The following is a 20,652-nucleotide window of genomic DNA, read 5'->3' as shown; positions in this document are numbered from 1 at the left end:
CCAAATGGTGGAGTAGAGAGTAAATCTGCTGGGACCTCGGTGTGTGTCCTGCCTCAGGTTCATTGCTTTAAAAGCCACCCACGTAACCAGAGTTCATTTTCTGGAAGATAAAGAAAGGACCAGAAGACTCATACAAGGATGCCAGGAAACCATAATGTCTGTGTGTGGCAGGGCTGGGGTTGTGTAGTGAATACCTGAATTTCATTTGTTTTCATGAAATTGAGAGGTCAGAGGGGAAGCTCAAAGTTTCCACATTCTGACCCTGCCCCCTCTTTGGTGGCCCTGACCAGTTACTTCCCTGTCACAGCCTCAGCTTCCTCGTTTGTGAAGTGAGAATTGGACCAGGTCAGGCTGTGGGCTGGGGAGTTGACAAGGTTCCTCGGAAGTCATATTAATAGTTTTAGGAGGACCTTCCCCAAAGGGACAAGAGTTGAGACCGGTGGTTCTTAAGATCCTTTCTGGCCCCTGGAGAAGGCAGCACTTTAGAATCATGGCTCTCTGGATGGCACATCAGGGTTTGGGTGAGATAAGAATGTCCTTGATGGGCTGGAAATAAAGGTGACGGCTTGATCAGATGGTAAAGGTTGACCAGTAGTCTCAGTGCAGATGACTTTAGTTAATGGGTTTCTCCCTTTCCCTCTCCCTCCCTCCCCGCCCCTCTTCTTGATCTGAACCTATAAACAGTTGTAAGATTGAGAGTTTCAGTTTGACGCCCCCCCCCCCCATCCTCCCACTCCTCCCCCGAAGCCCCCACCTCCAGTCTGAGTCTGTCTCCTCAGCTATTCACCCCGACTCTCAGCTTGTCTGCCTGTTTCAGGGACGCACAGTTGGCCAACTCTTCAACCCTGGGGGTGAGGGGATTCGGTCTAGGTCAGTTTGGATTTGGTTTTGAACATCACGGGTGGTGCCCACCCCCATCCCAACCCTGGCCTAGTCCAGTGAAGGGGAGCCACACGCCCACCAGCTTTAGGAAGTTTCCCCCTCTCCCCACACCCTTGCCTCTTGTTCAGAATCAGCTTTGAAGTTTGTGGGGCCCAATGCGGATGCAAATGTGGGGCCCCAGTTTTAAAAATAAGAGCACTGACTTTGAAGACAGTGACAGGGGTTAAGTCAAGTCCCATGGGACCACACAGGTACATGTCTGTGATGCTGGCTGCCCCTTACTGTTGCTGTCTTGTGCTTGTAGGACACTGGAGACATTGGACATGCTTTTCAGCCATCACAGGCTCCCTCAGAAGGGCTTTGAGCTGTGTCTCTCACCATCTGTTTGACTCAGGGTTGCTACACTGAGCCATTGTGTGTTTGGAAATGTGGAATAGCTTGGGCAGGGCGTGGACCATGCCCATGGCTTCGGTGGAAGGATGGTGGTAGGAAGGGTGTGGACTATGCCGGTGGCTTCGGTGGAAGGATGGTGGTACTGTCTCAGCTGCTGCAAGGACATTGAAGGAACTTCTGTTTGGAACATTATTTGGTTTGCCCTTTACAGAAAGTCTCCTGGGAGCAGCCATCTCTCTAGATGGCTCATTGGTTAAGGCACTGGCTGCTCTTGCAGAAGACCCTGGTTTGGTTCCCTAACACTCACATGGTGGCTCACAACCACCCTCCAGTTTCTAGGCATCTCACATTCTCAATTGGCCTCCTGCACATGCAAGGTACACACACACAAAGGCTCACACATATATACATACTAAATAAAGGGGCTGGGCAGTGGTGACCCACACCTTTAATCCCAGCACTTGGGAGGCAGAAGCAGGCCGATCTCTGAGTTCCAGGCCAGCCTGGTCTACAGAGCGAGTTCCAGGACAGCCAGGGCTACACAGAGAAACCTGGTCTCAAACAAACAAACAAATAACTGACAAGAAATGAAAAATAAAAATAATAAAGGAAGGGAGATAAACTCACAAAGGTCACATACATATACATACTAAATAAGTAATGGAAGGAATTAATAAATCCTTTTTTAAGTCTTTCAACAAGTAGAACAGATATCCCACCCTTCAAAAGCCTGTGCAGAGACTGAGTGTTTGCCTAGTGCTCACTGGCCTCTGAGGACACTGTACTCACATGCACAAAACCATATGCAGACACACGTGCACATATAAGTTCCTTATTTTATTTTAATTTATTAATTAATTTTGGTTCTTTTGAGACAAGGTTTCTCTGTGTAGCCCTGGCTGTCCTGGAACTCACTCTGTAGACCAGGCTGGCCTCAAACTCACAGAGATCTGCCTCCTTCTGCCTCCCAAGTGCTGGTATTAAAGGCATGCGGTCACTGCCTGGCAAGTTTTTATTTTTAAAGACTTATTTATTTTGTTTTGTGTGTATGAATGCTTTGCCTGCATGTATGCATGTATTCCACTTGTGTACTAGGGCCTTTGAAGGCCAGAAGAAGGTTTGGTTCTCAGCACCTAGGAGCTGGAGGCAAGAAGACCAGCAATTCAGGGGCATCCTTAGCTCAAGGCCAGCACGAGATAACATGACTCTTAAATTAAACACAAGTAAACCACCACCATCAGCACCCATTACCAATAACAGATCTAATGTAGTTCAAGCTTCACTTTTCTCCGAGAGTCCTATTTAATCTTCCTTCTTCATGTTCTCTGTGGTTCCCAGTTCTGGGTTCTTGATTGGTATTTCTAGTCTGGCAGGGCTCTTGCACACAGTAAGGACTTAATGGCTTGTTTGCAGTGTTGGGGCGCGAACCCAGGACCTCTTGATTGCTAGTCCTATAAATGCTCTTGCATTGCATCAAACCAAAACTGGCCCGGTGAGGGCTAGGCAGGCTCAAGGAGACTGGGACAAAAGGACTTCCAGGCTGGGGTTTGACCAAGAGGAGGAAGGAGCTTCGATGCAGGGAGGCTGAAATCAGTCTGCTGCAGCGAGGACCCTGTCTCCCTGTCAGTCACCAGGAGGGCGAGAAGGCTTCTCAGCAGCTGCTGCTTTCCTGGAAGAGCTGTGAGATTTAAGGCTGAGGTCCTCAGAGAGAAGGACCTCCAAGAGGAAGTGTTCAGTGAGCACCTAGCAGGCACTGCTCTGGAGTCTGCGGCTCTGCTGGTTCTGTAGAGGAGCTGCCCTGGGATGGACTGAAAGCTTAGATGCAGGCCTCTTTGCACTCCCTGGGGGGCATGGATGGGGGCAGGGCGGGTGCTTGAGTCCTGCCTTTTGATACGTGGGCGTGTATGTATGTGTGGAGGACAGAGGACAACTTTATGTTTGGTTCCTCGCTGCCTATCTGCTTGTATTGATTTGCTTTTATTGAAGACAAAGTCTCTCTTTGACCTGGAGCTGCTGAGTAGGCTTAGGCTAGCTGGCCCTGGAGCCCTGGATCTGCCAGCCTGTCTTCATTTTACCAGTGCCGTGATAAAAGCATTCCCCACTGGTGGGAGCAGATGAAGAAACACAGAGCTAAACACCAGGCAGAGCTCAGGGAATCCCATATAAGAGGGGAAGGAAGGACTGGAGGAGCCGGAGGGGTCCAGGACACCCACAGAGTCAGCTAAGCAGGCCCGCCCGGGACTCACAGGGTGAACAGTCAAGGAGCCTGCATGGTCTGACCCAGGTCCTTCGCATGCACGTGATGGCTGTGTAGCCTGGTGCTCTTTGCGGGGCTCCTAACAGGGAACAAGGGCTGTCTCTGACTCTTCTGCCTCCTTTTGGGACCCTTTTCCTCCTCCTGGGTTTCCTTGTCCAACCTTAATGTGAGAGGATGTGTCTGGTCTGACTGTAACTTGTTATGCCAAGTTTATATCCGGGGAGGCCTGCTCTTTTCTGAAGGGAAGTGGAGGAGGGGGTGGATCTGGGGGAGAGGGGAGGTTGTATGTGTGTGGGGACTTGGCGGGAGGGGGGAGGGAGGGCAAACTTCAGTCAGGATGTGATGTGTGAGAGAAGAACAGATAATGATAATAATAAAAGCATGTGCCACCACACCCAGCTTAGGGATCAGACTCAGGTTCTAAGACTTGCAAGGCAAACACTGGAGTGACACTGTCTCCCCAGTCCCCACCTCTGTTAGCCCAGGCTGGCCTCTTCCTCTACTGTGTTGGGATTGCAGACGTGTACCACTCTGCCCATTTGGACGCTTGAGTGTCGATTGTGGTCATTTGTTGTTATTGTTGCTTTGCCGCTGAGCAGTTGAGGGTAAGCAGGACTGTGATGTCAGCCATGTCTGTCTGGTAGACGGCGGCCAGTCAGGAAGTGCTGGGTGCCGACGGTGTGCCCAGCTCAGGAGACTGCAGTGAAGGGTATTGATTATAGAGCTGGAGAATCATCACAGGATGGGGGTACCCCCACGTTGGCAGCAGGGGAGGCCGTCCCCTCCTCTAGATCAGACTCTGGGGAGAAGAGGCCCAGACAACGGCTGTCATAGTGAAGGGGTGTGTTTACCCTCAGACCGTGGAGGAAGGAGGGGAAACAGCCGCTCCTTGGGCTCAGTTCAGCCAGAGGCCCAGGGAGACAGTCAGTGGTTGAAGAATGTTCTAGATCAGAGTATATGGGCAGCAAGTTAAGGTGTCCACCCCTGGCTGCCTGAGAATTCCACCACACAGCTGGCTCTCTCTTCGGCTACTCAGGATGTGTGACCAAGCAGCCAATACTCACTTCTCCTTAGCATCAGGCTGTTAGAAAGAAGAAAAAGGTGTGCCGGGCATTGTGGGGCCTGCCTGTAATCCCAGCACTAGGTGGAGGCAGGGGAATAGTGAGTTTGGGGCCAGTGTGGACTTCCAAGCAAGCTTGAAGCCACCCTGGGCTATATAGTAAGACCTTGACAGAAGGAGGAGGGGGAGGGAGAAGGAGAAGAGGAGGAGGAGGAGGAGGAGGAGGAGGAGGAGGAGGAGGATCTGGCCCAGGTGATAGGGTGCTTGTCTAGCACGTAAGAAGCCCTGGGTTGGATTCCCAGGAACACGTAAGCAGGCATGGTGGTGCACACTTAAAATTGCAGCACTTGGGAAGTAGAGAGGCAAGAGGATGATGAAATATAAGGTCATCTTCAACCACATTGAGACCCTGCCTCAAAAAAAAAAAAAAAAAAAAAAATGGGACTCTGGGGATGGCTCCGTCAATCATGCTTGCCACACAGGTATGAGGACCAGAGTTCAGATCCCCAGCACCCACATAAAAAGCCAGGAAGGGCAGCATGTGCCTGTAACCCCAGACTTGGGGAGACAGAGACAGGAGGATTTCTGAAGCTCACTGGGCAGCTGAAACTGGAAGCTCAGTTTCAGTGAGAAGCTGCCTCAAAAACCAAAAGTTGAAGAAGACACCTGATGCTGACCCACGTATGTAGAAATGCACGCATGCCTCATATACATGATCACAGACACACAAAGAAAATATAAAGTAAAGGCGAAAATATTAACAAAGGAAAGAAAGAAAAGGAGAAGAAAAATTCTAGCTGCATCTTAAGGGTGAGCATTGGGTAGCTTCTGTGGCATAAGAATAACACATTTGGGTATCAGATAACAAATATCACAAGCATTTCAGGAGCATCTTCTCTTTACAGCATCCCTAGAGGGTGGGTACCATTATTCTTGTCTTCAACGTCTTTTACTGATGGAGGATGTGGGTCTGAGAAGAAGGTGGGCTTAGACCAACCACGTGACTCCTAACCAGTTGCACTCCCCACCTTCAGGGCTCGTCCCTCCGTCATGGTCCCCACCCGTTCTGTGGCCATGGCTCATACATGCCAGCCCACTGCTTGGGGTAGTCTTCCCACTTCCTTTCCCTCTGACCTAGTTGAACCTCGTGTTTTGAGATCCAAGTCAGATCTCACTTCCTCCATGAGACCTTCTCCAACCACTCCCACCTCCCACATCTCTTCCTGGGCACTCAGTGGCAGGTGACACTTCACTGTGCCCCAGGATGTCACCTGAATTGTGAACACAGGCGTTCTGAATACCGAGCAAGACTCCAGTGTGCTTGAAGTGTAGGTCTTAAGTGTTCTTTGAACTCACTCTTCACTCCAAGGTTTCACTGAGGTGACTCGAAGGAAGTAATTGTTTATGGGGCTAGAGGCAGGGCTGGGGAACATCTCCAGGATGGTACAACACACGGGGACCAGTGGGGAAAAACATTACCACACAAGAGAAGGGCCAACAGTGTGAGAAAGGGACCCCACCATGGTAGCCGATATATTTGAGAACTTTGAAAAAGTATGTGTAGTGTGTGTGTGTGTGTGTGTGTGTGTGTGTGTGAGAGAGAGAGAGAGAGAGAGAGAGAGAGAGAGAGAGAGAGAGAGAGAGAGAGAGAGGCAGACAGACAGACAGACAGAGACAGAGAGAGCCCAGGCCTGTTGTGTATGGGTTCATTCACACATGGGACGTTTGTCTGATTGGTTCTCTCCTTCCATCATGAGTCCTGGGCTCAAAGTCAGGTGGCCTGGGTTGTTCACAGGCAGCCTTTCTCACGGAGCCACATGGCCAGCCTGAGAACCGTACTGAAAAATCAACAGTGGTGTTTTCCGAAAGAAAGCAAGCCTTTCTTCTCAGGCACTGCATGCGTGGCCCGTGGCCCTCACGAGGGCTTTCCAGAAAGCCTTGCACTGAAGATGTAGCTCCATGATAGCACACGACCTAGCAGGCCTGAGACCCAGGGTCCCATCCCTAGTGCCACAAAAACAAATGAGCAGGTATCTGCGTGGGGGTCGTGAATGGCTAGTCCCTGCGCTGGCCCTTTTGAGCTTTCCAAGTTCAGGGTCCCAGCGGTTTGGATAATTGGCAGGTGGTCTGTTTTGGGAGCTCGTGTCTCCCAGAGTCACCCAGCTCACTTGCTGTTGCACAGGGAGGACTTGGCCTGTCTCCATGTCATGTTGCTTAATTTCGTTTCTTTTTTCTCTATTCCTATTTCTCCCACCCACTCCGTTGGCTTAGATCCTCTTTAGACACTGGAAGGACCCATGGAGCTGCAGGGAAGTGGTCACTGCCGGTCATGGGCTGAGCTCCTCACTCGGGCCCTCCTGGCCCAGGTGGGGTTGCCCTGCCTGAGTGTCTCAGGGTTCTCTCTGCCTGGGCATGTGACCCAAGCGCCCCGTCCTCCCTGGCAGAGCGCCGTACTCTGTGATCCCCAGGCCTTGAGCTCTCAGTGTTCCTCCTGCCTCCTGGAATATTCATTCCCTCGCTTCTCTTCTTCCAGAGGCATTAGGGAGTGATGGGGGTGGGACGGGAACCCTGTGGTCTCTTAGGATCCGAGTTTCTAGACTGCCAGTGTGTAAGTTGCCTGTTAATTGGAGTGTGTGTGGCTGTTGGTCAGCAGAGACTCAGTGGTGGTGAGAGATAGCCCCTGAGGAAGACAGAAGTGGGGGTCCGGGGAGACACACAGGAGAGGACATGGGCTTGTATGGCTGTAGATGGACCCTGTGCAGGGCTCCTCACTTATGCTAAGACACTTCTTCCACATCTGCTCTTGGGGACCCACCATGGCTCAGGGATGCTTGGGTTCCAAGGCTCAGGCAGGGTGCAGAAGCTTGGAGGGCCTAATGAAGAAATTGTCCATTTGTTAAGGAGGATGTGGTTCTGCAGTGCATGCTGGGACCTGGCCTGGAGTCCGATGCTTATTGTGTGTGCTTTCTGGGTGGGCTCTGATGCTTGCCCTTGGGTCTGAACTCTTTACTCCAGAAGTCAGAAGTAATAAAGATCACACGGAGAAAGGGGCAGGACAATGCATGTCACCTGTAATCCACTCATTTACACTTTGAACTTGGGTATGTAAGCTTCCTGGACAGATTTTCTGCATTTACAGTGCTGTACATTTAATTTTTAACCTGTGCCTCTATATCTGTGGTTTTTAAATTTTATTTGTTTATTTATTGTGATTGTGTGTGCGTGCATACAGATGCCGCAGTACCTGGGTGAAGATCTAACAGCTTGCAGGAGTTGGTTCTCTCCTACCGTGTGGGTCCCAGGGATCGAACTCAGGTTGTCCAGCCTTGCAGTTCAAGTTCTACCAGCTGAGTCATCTCACTGGCCCCTGGTTTTTAATTCATTAAAAAAGATACTTGGCCGGGCGGTGGTGGCACACGCCTTTAAACCCAGCACTTGGGAGGCAGAGCCAGGTGGATCTCTGTGAGTTCGAGGCCAGCCTGGACTACCAAGTGAGTTCCAGGAAAGGCGCAAAGCTACACAGAGAAACCCTGTCTCGAAAAACCAAAAAAAAAAAAGATACTTGTTTGCTCCAAATTCAAACTGAAAGGTAAAGAGACACACCTTGTGCCTGCCTCTGCCCTCCACCCCATGATACTGTGTCTGCCTCAGAGCTGGTTCCCCGTTTACAGCTGCCAGGATGCCCTTGAGTAGGGAGACAGAGAGGCCAGCTAAAACACTTAGGAGGAGGATCTTGGCTGTTGTAGCTTCCAAAGATGTCAGTGCAGCCCATGAGGAGGGGTGGAGGGACTGGGAAGCAGTGTGTGGCGGAGAAGGAATTTCAGAAAGGCTGTGTGTGAAGGTAGGGAAGGAGGGCGTGGAGACTGTCTGAGGCCTGGGTTTGGATTGGCGTTGATATATGAGAAGCAGGGAGGGTGAAGGTGAGCAAGACAGTCTGATGAAGGTCAGAGCGTCGTGGTCAGGGTTTACCCCTTGGGCAGGGGTTGGAGGTGGGTTGGGAATGGAAATGCCAGGAAGTGGTTGTAGTAATTGGTAGATATTTGTAAAATGCTCCACAAATAAAAATCAGCATCTCTGTGTTAACCTATTATTATTATTGTTATTATTATTATTATTATTTTAATCAAGTCTGTGAACGTCAGAACCCTGGGCAGAGCTGGCCTGGGAGCTGTTGATATCAAATTTGGTTTTGATTTTGTTTCTGGTATCACTTTGGACTGTTTCTTAGTTTTTAACATTTGTGATTTTTGTTTTATGAACATATGTATGTATGTATGTATGTATGTATGTATGTATTTTTATGGTTCTGGGCATGGAACCCAGGGCCTTGTGCATGCTAGACAAGTGTCCTAAACCTGGTCTACATCCCTAGTTTTCCTTACTTTTTTAGATCTGTTTTATTTATTTAGCTTTAAAGGTTTGTTTGATTTTCTGTGTGTATCAGTACTTTGCCTGAGTGTATGTCTGCGCCACGTGCATGTCTGGTGCCTTTGGAGGCCAAAAGAGCGGATGAGGTTCCTTGCAACTGGAGTTAAGGATGGTTTGGAACTGTAATTGTGCTGGGTAGGTGCTGGGAACCAAATCTCAAGCCTCTGTAAGAGTAGCAAGTGCCGAATCATCTCTCCAGCCCCTCGATCCCAGTTTTTAAATTTATTTTTAATTTTTTTATATATGTGCATGTATGTCGGTGTGTGTGTATGTTCATGCATGTTTATGTGCATGTAGAAATCAGAGGAAAACCTTGGGTTTTGGTACCCAAGCTACTCCCACTTTTTTTTTTTTTTTTTTTTTTTTTTTTTTTTTTTTTGAGATAGTGTCTCTGATTAGCCTGGAGTTTCACTACATGGACCAGACTAGCTGGCCCTTGGGTATCCAGGGATCCCATCTTCACCTCCACCCTGCCATTCCTGGGACTGTGAGTGTCCGCTGCCATGCCCAGCTTTCTGCCCAGGTTCTGCTGAGCTTAGGTTCTCATGCCTACAAGACTGAACCGCCTCCCATCCCACTTAAAAAAATCTGTACATGAATAATTTTCAATCTTAATCACACATCAAAATCACAGAAAACTAGAAGAAAAATAAACAACAAAAAACTGTGATGCTCACCCAGTCTTCCACCCCAAAACAAATGTATCATAGATTCTGGGGCGTGGGATCTAGGAACTTAGGAAATACAACATGTAGCCGATGTTGAGAACCCTGATTGGACCATCTTAATGGTTCATTTTAGCCTAAGACTCAGTAGCTCATGTGGTAATCTGAAGTGTTATGTAATTTTGTTCCCTTTGAATACTGTGAGCAAACGTAAATCTTAATGCCCAGAGGTCTTCTTTGTTAAAAGATTTATTTTAATTTTAATTACATGTACTTGTGTGCAATGGGTGGGTAGGTGTATACAGGTACCTATGGAGGCCAGAAGAGGGCGTCAGATTCCCTGGTGCGGGGGAGTTCTAGGCCACCTGACCAGGGTGCTTAGAACTGAATTCTGGTCCTCCTTGAGAGCAGCAGTAACTCATCTCTCCATCCCCTTCCTTCGATCCATCTTTTTACGTGAGAAACCCAATGTCATGATCAGTAGGCTGCTGGCATAATGGCAAAGGCCTGGGTTAATAACTCAGAATCATCTCTGGTCCATCAGATGAGATTTTTGACCCTGTTGAAAGCATGGACTTGAATCTTTACTTTCTTTTTTTCTTAAAATGATTATTTATTTATTTTATGTGCATTGGTGTTATGGCTGTGTGAGGGTGTCGGAGCCCCTGGAACTAGATTAGACAGCTATGAGCTGTCATGTGGATGCTGGGAATTGAACCCTGGGTTCTCTGGAAGAGCAGCCAGTGCTCTTAACCACTGAACCATCTCTCCAGCCCAAATCTTTAATTTCTTATTACTGTTTTGCAAAAGCTAATGGGCTGGAGGCCTGAGGCCGTCTTTATCTGTAATGAAACCCCCGAGACAGCGAGAGTGGAGAGATTGATTACTGGAAGTGTTTTTGCTAGAAGAATTGTGTATACCGGCAGTTACAGACTCGCCTGGCCAGTGCGGGGAGACTGATCCACCATCAAGTCTGCAGGAGTGGGAGGTGTTTAAAGAGCTGGGTGCTTTTTTATCTTTACCATTGAAGTTTCTGGTTTTTGCCTCTTCCTAAATGAGTCATTATTTTTTTTTTAAAAAAAGGAACCTCTCTTGGGGAGGGAGTAGGGAAACCGCTGCCTGCCGAAGGTGGTGGAGCCTCGGTGGAGCTGGCAGTCAGGTGACTGAGTTTACAACTGGACCACCCCGCCTCTGCTGCTGGTTCTGGAGTCCTGGCATTGCAGGCGTGTGCCACCACACCCAGTTTCCTTGGTGCTGGGGATCGAACCCAGGCCTTTGTGGGTCCCAGTCAGGCACTCCTGACTAAGCCACGCCCCTAGCCCCTGTGAGCATTCTTTCTATGTTTCTCATAAACTTCCTGTTGGGGCATGTGTGCGAGCCCAGCATGGAGCCTGTACCTCACCAAGGTCGGCAGCCTCTCCAGCACCTGTCCTGGGCTGGTCCATCTGTCCCCCTCGCTGCCTCTGTCATCCTCTGCAGACGTCTCTGGGAAGCCCTCTGCGGCTTCTGTGCTTGCTTTCCTGAGTGCCGAGGGAGGACTGTTGTGGAAAGGGGGGGACAACACGAAGTGGGTCCCTTATGTAAGGCCAGGCACCGTGAAGGATGTATTTATATACTTCTTGTTTTATTTAGGCCTTACATTAACTCATGCGGGACCAGAATCAAAGAGGCGAGGCCAGCTACCGAAGGCCGGAGAGCTGCTGGGTGCCAAGGCTGGCCGCACTTCCACCCCAGGCTTGACTCCTGAGTTCCTGTGGCTTCAGCCAAGTCAGGAGGAGCAGGCCTCCCCTTCGTAGGGTTAGGTTAGGGTAGATCTTGGTTTCTTTCCAGGCGTCTTAGCAGATAGTGTTGCCTTGACCACCATCAGATTCTCTCAGGTTTGTGTTGTTCAGGGCCGCCCTTCTTTATGTGGGAGGGGTGATGATCCTCGGCATTCTCCCCTCGCCGCTCCTGGGATCCCGGCTTGGTTCCCTGTGGCCCATGCAGACTAAAGTGACGCTGAATGAATCTGATTTCCAGGATGTAGTGCGTTCCTCTTCCAGCACGTGGGCACCCAGCACTGACTATCCCGGTGCCCACCAGCTCCTTCACTCAGCTAACCTGCTCACGTGGAAAGTGCTTCCTTTGAAGAAAACAGGAAGCAGGGCATTGGTGTGTCTTTGAGTGAATAGGCAGCTAAGGAAGAATATTGGGGCTTTGAATCCGGAGTGAACAGGACGAGGCAGAGGGGGGCAGCCGAGGCCGCCTCTGCCTTCTCCCCTTCCCCATTGGTATGGCAGTTAGCAAGTGCCAGGCTGCACAGGAAAAGAGACGTGTCTGCAGAAGGCCAGTGTCCTCCTGCCTGCATCCATCCCAGTTCTGCTTTCTGAAAGTCCTTTGAAATTACACCTCACAAGCATCACAGCTGTTCTGTGGAACCATTCCACACCGTTCAGCCGGCTTGTGTGTGTGTGTGTGTGTGTGTGTGTGTGTGTGTGTGTGTGTGTAGATGTTTTGTCTGTATGCATGTCTGTGCATCATGTGCCCTTGGGGCCAGAAGAGGATGTCATATCTCCTGGAACTGGAGTTACAGATGGTTGTGAGCACCACGTGGGTGCTGGGAGCTGAACCCAGGTCCTCTGGAAGAGCAGCCAGTGCTCTGAGCTGCTGAGCCAGCTCTCCAGCCCTGGAAAGTGTTTCTTAATAAAGCTGCAGTTGCCCTGGTGGAGGTGTGTGCATGTATGGAGGGTGTTGTAGTCTATATGGGCAGATAGAACATTTACCCAGAAAAGCTAAATGTAATACACTCAAAGGAGGTGGTGAGTGGGCTGTGTGAGGCCCTGGGGAGACCAGAGAAGGCTCAGTAAACCGATGAATTGTAGGGCTTGCTCAGCAGGGCCTCAGGAGAGGGCCAGGAAGGACAGAACTTCAGGAGAGCAAAGTACTTATCACTGGGACTTGAAAGAGGCGCTGAGGAGGGCTGGGAGGGTGAAGGTAAGGATTGGTGATGCAGAAGTGCCTCTCAGACACAAGGTCTAAGAAAGGCTGGGGTGCCGTTTGCGGAGAAGGGATGGCTGTGGAGTTTGGAATTTTGCTGTAATGGTGAGCCAACCAAAGCAGTTGGATAATGAGATCGGTTAAAATAATACCTGGTGGAGTTTTACCTGGGTGTATGTATAGTGAAAGGGGAGGCTGGGAGGTGAGCTCAGAGACACGGATCGTGTTGGACTCTTTCTCCTGTATATGCGGTGTACATGTGTGCTAGGGTCTCCAGAACCCACTTCCCTGCAGCGGACAAGGCAGTGCACACCTGAAACCCCAGCACTCACAGCGAGGTGAGAGGTGGAGACTGGCGGATCCTCAGAGGCTGCCGGCCCAGCTAGCCTGGCCTTCTGTCTACAAGGTGGAAGGTGAGGGCTGACAGCCGAGGTTGTCCCTGACCTACGTGTGTTCTGGTATACCCAGCTCTTAGTAGGTGCTTTTAAAAATGTGTATTGCCCCTTAAGATTAGAGCCATGGTTTTTGTGAGCAGGTGGAATCGGGTAATGGAATGTAAAGCATGCCTGTGGGAATCCTGGGGGAAATAACGCTTCACAGACTGTGTGGCCCCCCGATAGAGTTTTAGAAGCATCGTAGACCCAAGCTGTTGAGAACCCCATGGTCATGCAGGTTGTTTCCCTGCCGAAGCAAAACCACCACCTCTAGCTGAAACTGTGTCTCAGGGTAGCAGGCTGCAGAGACCGTAACGGGAGTCCTGCTTCTGGGGTGTGCTGTAGAATATTATTTTAAGTTGTATCACTTTTGCTTATGTTGCATTTGCTTAACTCTGTGAAGCTGTGTTACTGTGCCTGTCTAAAACACCTGATGGTCTAATAAAGAACTGAACGGTCAGTAGTGAGGCCGGCAGAGAGGATAAACAAGGAGAAATCTGGGAAGAAAAAGAGGTAGCCAGAGAAGGAGGAGCACTCCACGGAGTAAGAGTAAGATTTACAGAAGGAAGAGAACGGGAATGACCCAGAGGAAAAAGGGAGATCGGATCATTTAAGTTAAGGAAAGTGGCTAGAAACAAGCCAAGCTAAGGCCAGGCATTCATAAGTAAGACTAAGCCTCCACGTGTGGTTTATTTGGGAGCTGGGTAGCGGGCCCTCCAAAAGACCAAAAACAACCAACAGGGGGGGGGGGGCTGTGCTTATGGGATACCAGGCTAAGAAGTGTGCCACACCACCCCCTCCTGCAGTGAACCCCCTCCCTGTCTGCTAACCTCCCTCCAGACAGAGCCGAGCCACATTCACTCATTGGGAAGCCTCCCAGCCAGCGGCTCCTTGGACCTGCCACACTGCCCCCATCTGCAGCCCAGCCTCCTCCCCTGGGAAGAAATGGCCCTCTTCCGACACAGACTCCTTCCCATGCTCCAGTCCCTGGGCCTGCACTGGACCTGGGACCTCACCCTTGTGTCTCACAGTGGCCCTCGTTTGGACAGACAGACCAGTAGTGTCTTCCAGCTTTATTCCTTTGCTGTTGCCTGTGAGCGATGAGTCTGGCCCACAATAGGCTCCGGGTAGAGCGTGCAGCAGATGGCTCCCGCCTTCTCTAGAAGCTGTCCCTCCGAGGCCTCCCTGGGGCCCGCGTTGCCACACTGATAGAGCATCAGCCCTTATCGTTCTGAACTCAACTATTTTTGACACTGGGACAACTTCCTCCTTCACAGCCCTCTTCTCTTTGTTTCTTTGATCCACAATAAATCTCGCAGCTGTTCCACAGCACCTACTGGGCGCCCCACTCTGGAACGGTACAAGGCTGGGTCCAGGGAGACAGTGACCGCACTGACTGTGTGCCGCCAGCTGCTGGGGTCAGAGCGGCAGGCAGCAGGGTGCTGAGAAGTGACCCAGCTTCAGGCGTGTTTTGAAGTTAACAGTGACATCATTCACTGGTGGGTTAAACATGGAACTGGAAGGCCAGAGGCTGGGCTGAGTACTCGGGGTTGCAGCTTGGCTAAGCCAGAGTGGAGTTTACGTTTGCTTCCAAGTGCTGCCCTGCCCCAGGGGCCTTCCTCTAGAGCGGCCCGTCTGCTGTGAGTGCTCCGGAGCTTACCCCTGCCTCTCCCCTCCCCCAGCCTCACCCTCAGGGTTGCTACCGTGCCCAGATCTCCTGAACATGTTGTTTGGGTTCCTTCCGCAGGCTCTGGCTCCGGAGGATGCTGAGGGAGGCAGACACGGGAGCAAGGCGACCCTGAAGCAGTCACCAGCCGTCTTAATCCTGAAACAGGTATTTTCTCTCAGGCTCTGCGTCAGATCATGAGATGGCAAGGGACCCGTGGTTCTGTGGTTGACTCCTGTTGTGGACAATGCCCAGGAAAGGCAGAAGGCTGCTGTGGCCCTGGACTCCCACAGGGTTTTGGAAAACTGTCTCTAGGAAATGGTCAGTGGATGCACACGTGGGTTTTTAATGTCTGAAGTAGAGTAGTGGGTGTCCTGCCTTGCCTGTTTTTCAGAGTTTTAAACAGCCAAGGGTGAAAGGATGTCTGTGGACTGAGCGCCTGGGGCTCTCAGAAGTCACTGTGGTGACTGGGTATGTGTTAATGTAGTTCTGATGGGTAATCTTAAAGGCTTTATTTTATTTGTGATTATGTGTAAACTTGTGTGTCTATGTGTGGATTTGTGCGCCACATTGTAGTGATTGTAGTGCCCATGGCGGCCAGAAGAGGGTGTGGTATCCTCTAGAGCTGGAGTTAGGGCAGCCGGGGTGTAGAGCTGAGAGCCGAACTCTGGTCTTCGGCAAGAGCAGTGTGTTCTCTTCCCTGCTGAGCCACCTCGGTGCCCGGGTGGTTAATGAATGTCAGCTCAGTGCCACGTGGAGTGAGCTTGGAGACACACCTCTGTGAACGCTCTGAGCCAGTTCCCCGAGAAGTGTAACTGAGGAGAGATTCTTCTTGAATATGGATGCTGCGGTCCCATGAGCCATGGTACCAGGCTGAATCCAAAGAAGAAAGAGAGGGACATGACATCCCCATCTTGATACTTGGGTGGTAGAGGCAGGAGGATCAGGAGCTCAGGGTCATCCTCAAGGTCATCTTGAATTCAAGGCCAGCCTGGACTATGTGAGACCCTTTCTGAGTTGGGGAAATGGGGAGGAAGAGAGAAACATCAGAATTTGTTGGGTTCTGCTTCCTGGCTGGGCCCACAAATGTGCCCACCACCTCCTGTCTCCTGACCCAGGAGTCGCAGCAGGCCTGAACATCTCCAGCGTTTGTCAGCTCTGACCTGGGAGCAGGTCTCATCCCTTTCTCCCTCTAGAAAATAGGCACATGGCCACAGTTCTTTGCCAGGCCTCCCACAGGAGCTTCCAGCAGGGGCCTCGGGCCTGTGTGTAAACAGAGCCTTCAACTCTGGAGGATTCTTTACTTTCTGTGTATGGGTATTTTGCCTGCTTGAATGTGTGCGCCACATGCGTACCTAGTGCCTGAGGAGGTCAGACGAGGGCGTTAGATCCCCTGGAACTGGAGTTACAGATGGGTGTGAGCCGTCATGTGTGTGATGGGAACCAAACCCAGGTCCTCTTCAGGAGCAGCCAGTGCTCTTAACCTCCAGCTCTGCCTTCAACTTTCAGAGAAAAGCCTGGTGTAGCAAGGGACAGTTCTTTACCACATTCTCACTGACAGGTTTTTGTTTGGTTGTTTGTTTGAAACAAGGTCCATGTGGCCCAAGCTGGCTTCAAACTCCCCATGGAGCTGAGGGTACCCTTCAACTTCCAATCTTCCTTCCTCTACCTCCCAAGTGCCGGGATCACAGGCATGGACCATGCCAGCACACCTAGTTTTTATGGTACTGGGGGTCAAACCGGGGATTTGCGCCTGTTAGGTGATTACCCTTCTCTACCAGCTGAGAGTCCCTAGGTGTTCCTTTGTGGATTCAGTTGATGATTATTTCTTTTTTACTGTGCCTGATTTTGATTGAATTTTCAAGCCATTATGTCCAGGGGGTTCTATCCTGTAGCAAGTGGGCAATGGCGATGGAGGAGAATGTACTGGAAGGTCTACTATAATGGTGTACAGGCAGGGCAAGGAAAACCCAGTAAGGGAGGCTTGAGGCATCCCTGGCAGCTGGGCTTGGAGCTGTTCCCATACCTGCTCCCAAAGGAAGACAGGGCAGCGGGTCTGAATGGGAAATCATCTGGATAGATGGGCCCCAGGAGAGGGAGGCAGACAGCCTACACGAAGTTGGCTGGAAAGAACCAGGAAAATGACATCAGGAATGGGTCCCTCTCCCTGTCACCATCTGTCTCCCATCATCCAGTCATCCCCAAGGCTAGGTGGCCTGGTCGGGCTGTTCACAAAGACCAGAGAGCCTACAGGTTAGAGCCGAGTCACTGGTGGAGTGTGACCTCAGGAGCAGGTGGGAACAGCCTGACAGGTCTGGAGGGTGCTCATCTCCTGGGCTGTTTCTGTTTTAGTGTCAAAACAGTATGTGCGCTCGGGAGGTAGCAGTAGAGGCTTGCCTTGCATGCTCGAGGCCCAGGCTTCCACCCCAGCACCAGTGCAGAAGAAGGTTTTTATGTTTGAGTGAGTGGAACAGTATCGTTAGGTCAGCAATGTGAACTATTGACTGGAAGGTCTGGAAAAAACAATAAAAATCTTGTTCTTTTTCAGAGTTTTTTAAAAAAAAAAAAAAAAGGTCTCAGGCAAGCGAGGTGCAGTGGCGCACACCTTTAATCCCAGCACTCAGGAGGCAGAGGCAGGGGGATCTCTGTGAGTTCCAGCCCAGCCTGGTCTACAGAGTGAGTTCCAGGTCAGCCAGGGCTACATACTGAGACCTTGTCTCAAAAAAGCAAGAAGCAATGCAAAACCAAACAACAAAGGACTCTGGGAAGTCAGGTGGCCTGCACAAGGCTGCCCGTCCCTTCTCTGAAGCAGCCTGTTGTGTATTTCTCCATCTGAACCAGTTTAGAAACAGTGAGAGCAAAAATCTGAGTGGGTGCAGGGGTGGGGTGGGGTGGGCTGGCAGACCCCCACGCCCTCCTGCCTGCAGGGCAAGCACAGGCCCCGCCCCCTGGCCAGAAAGTGTTTTAACAGCCTGGTTGTGGACAGAGTGCTCCTGGGAAGTTCCCATTGGCCGCAGGTAACAGCTGCGTCCGGCAGGTCTGAGGATGCAGGCAGGCTCGTCAATCTAGTGAACTAACTGTGCCGTCTCCGGTCCCCTTTAATATCTAATTTGCTAATTCAACCTTTTTATAGCCGGAGTAAACACTGAACTCAGAATTCTGGGTTGGCGAAGATGAAATGGCTGTAATGAAGCCTCTCATTTATAACCGCATCTATAAAATGGGCATAAGAATAGCAACAGCTTTACTGAGGTAATCCAATCAAGTGCTCAGCCCTGTGGCTGGCCCAATAAATGTTACTTTTATTAGTGTCGTATATCTCAGAGTGTGTCACCTTCCTGCGTGTCTGTGCATCTTTAATCCAGCAAATTAACTCTCTTCACTGCGAATAAATTGTCTGCCCTGTTTAGTTAGCTCTCTTAGGGATAAGGTAAATAAGTGTACTGAAATACTTAGTGTCTGTGGATTTTTTTAAGTTGAAGTATTTTTATTAGAATTTATTTGGGAGGGACATTAATATAGAGTTTAAGTGGCGTATCTTTTAAGTTAAAAAATAGATGTTATCCCCAGAAAAATAAAGGTTAGTAAGCTTCATAGCAATGAGTCTGTGTGTTCCACTGAGAACCCTTGAGGTACTCATGGCTCCAGGTCACCTGCCCCAGCAGATTTCTCTTTGTTCTGAGGATCCTGAGGGATGAGTGACCTTTCTTAGCTTTTGTTTTCCAGAGTAGCCGGACAGCAGGGTTTTCCTGATTGGTCAGATTTTGGGACTACCTGGAGTGGGTGATGTCTTAGTTTTCTAGTTGCTATGATAACAGACCAGGCACAACCAATGTAAAAGAGAAAGGATTTATTTTGGCTCCCATGGAAGGTGTGGCAGAACTCATGGCGTAGGAACATTTGGTGGTGGGCTAGGAAGCAGGCTGGAACCAGGGACAGCTACAACCTTCAAGGCTCACATCTAGTGACCTACTTCCTCCCACTAGGTCCACCTCCTAAATATTCCACAGCTTGCAAAGTACTGCCTCAAACCAAGTCCTCAGAATGTGAGCCTGTGGCCTACATCCAGCACTGGCATCAGCAGAATTCAGCCGTGGGATGCTGTTGGTCCTATGGGATGCTGTTGGTCCTATGGGATGCTGTTGGTCGTATGGGATGCTGTTGGTCATATGGGATGCTGTTGGTCGTATAGGATGCTGTTGGTCCTATGGGATGCTGTTGGTCCTATGGGATGCTGTTGGTCATATGGGATACTGTTGGTCATATGGGATGCTGTTGGTCATATGGGATGCTGTTGGTCGTATGGGATGCTGTTGGTCGTATGGGATGCTGTTGGTCGTATGGGATGCTGTTGGTCATATGGGATGCTGTTGGTCGTATGGGATGCTGTTGGTCCTATGGGATGCTGTTGGTCCTATGGGATGCTGTTGGTCCTATGGGATGCTGTTGGTCCTATGGGATGCTGTTGATCCTATGGGATGCTGTTGGTCCTATGGGATGCTGTTGGTCATACGGGATGCTGTTGGTCATATGGGATGCTGTTGGTCCTATGGGATGCTGTTGGTCATATGGGATGCTGTTGGTCATACGGGATGCTGTTGGTCATATGGGATGCTGTTGGTCCTATGGGATGCTGTTGGTCATATGGGATGCTGTTGGTCATACGGGATGCTGTCGTCATTTTCCAAGCTAAGACTTTAGTCTTCAGGGCTGATGTCAGAATCCTGGAGAGTTAAGGTGCCTTGATTTGTGATTTCCAGATGAATCAAGAAGCAGATAGAGCACAGGGCTTCTCCTTAACTTCACCCCGTCAGTTTCGGAATCAAGAAGGGGTCATTTGATGCTGGAGACGGTGGGCTCTCTGGGGACAGTGCAAGGATGAGGGTGACCAAGAGTCCGCTTCAGAACTATTTACTACACTGTTCTTCATCTTTGGGCCCCAGCTCTTCAAGCTACACCAGGGATGGGTGCGGCCTGGCGGTGGTGGCGGGGAAGCACCTGGAGATGGGGAGTTACCTGGGCAGTGCAGAAGGGAAAATATGATGCTTTTTGAAACCTTGCTTAGAAACCAGTTCTCTCTCGTCAGGTCTCGATTGAATTTAAAGGTTAAAGCTGTGGGGAAAATTCACCCCTCACACTTGTTTTTGATAAATCCAATTTGTTTTCGAGAGAAGGAGGCATTCTCTCTCCAGACATTAACTTAGAATGCTTGGTTTATGGTGCTGTCGGGGAAGGAAGAACCCTGAGATGACTAAGTGGTCAAATGAAAAGACATGCCAACAGCTTTTCCTTTTCCATTATTTCATCCTTAATGTGATTTTAAAAAAGGAAAACTCCCCCTTCAGATTGTTTTGGCCTTCAGTTTTATGGTATAGCACTGTGGATGGGAAAGTGTGTGCGTGTGTGCGTGTGTGTACATGTGTGCGCGCGCATGTGGACACTCAGATGAGTTTTAGTTGAAGAGCCCCAGGAAGGAAGGGACTCACCTACAGTAAGCAGCGGCGTCCAGCAGGCAGTTGCTGGTCAATGTGAGTTCCTACAGCTAAGAACTCTTGGATGGCCTGGGAGACCGCTCAGTGGGTAAGGCGCTCACCAGGCAAGCCTGAGGAACCGAGTTTGACTTCCCAGCACCCAAGTGTAGAAGCCAGGTACTGTCGTGCCTGTCTATGACCCCAATGCTCCTAAGGCCTGTGGGGAGGGAGAGGCAAGATTCTCCTCAGAAGCGCACAGACCTGGTAGCCTGGCATATACAGCATCTTCGAGGCCCAGTCTCGAATATGTGAAAAGTAAGGAGCAATCCCTGAAGATGTGCTCTGACCTCTACATGTGCCCCAAAAAACCAGTACTTATCACACACAGAGAGAGAGAGAGAGAGAGAGAGAGAGAGACAG

General features: G+C 50.2%; 1 protein-coding gene across 9 annotated transcripts in view; it reads left to right on the top strand.

The window, feature by feature from the left end:
- The window catches only part of Trerf1 (transcriptional regulating factor 1), a 229,999-nt gene that overhangs the window by 76,957 nt on the left and 132,390 nt on the right, over positions 1-20,652 (top strand). For all 9 annotated transcript variants that reach the window (XM_037199860.1, XM_037199861.1, XM_037199864.1 and 6 more), the window contains exon 3: positions 14,843-14,929. The gene's annotated coding sequence lies outside the window, so the exon portion shown is untranslated. The remainder of the gene's footprint in view (positions 1-14,842; positions 14,930-20,652) is intronic.

This window comes from Peromyscus leucopus, chromosome 16_21 (genome assembly GCF_004664715.2).
Source record: "Peromyscus leucopus breed LL Stock chromosome 16_21, UCI_PerLeu_2.1, whole genome shotgun sequence".
NCBI classification, from domain to species: domain Eukaryota; kingdom Metazoa; phylum Chordata; class Mammalia; order Rodentia; family Cricetidae; genus Peromyscus; species Peromyscus leucopus.
The sequence above is the reverse complement of the archived record's forward strand: the minus strand, read 5'-3'. Positions and strand labels throughout refer to the sequence as shown.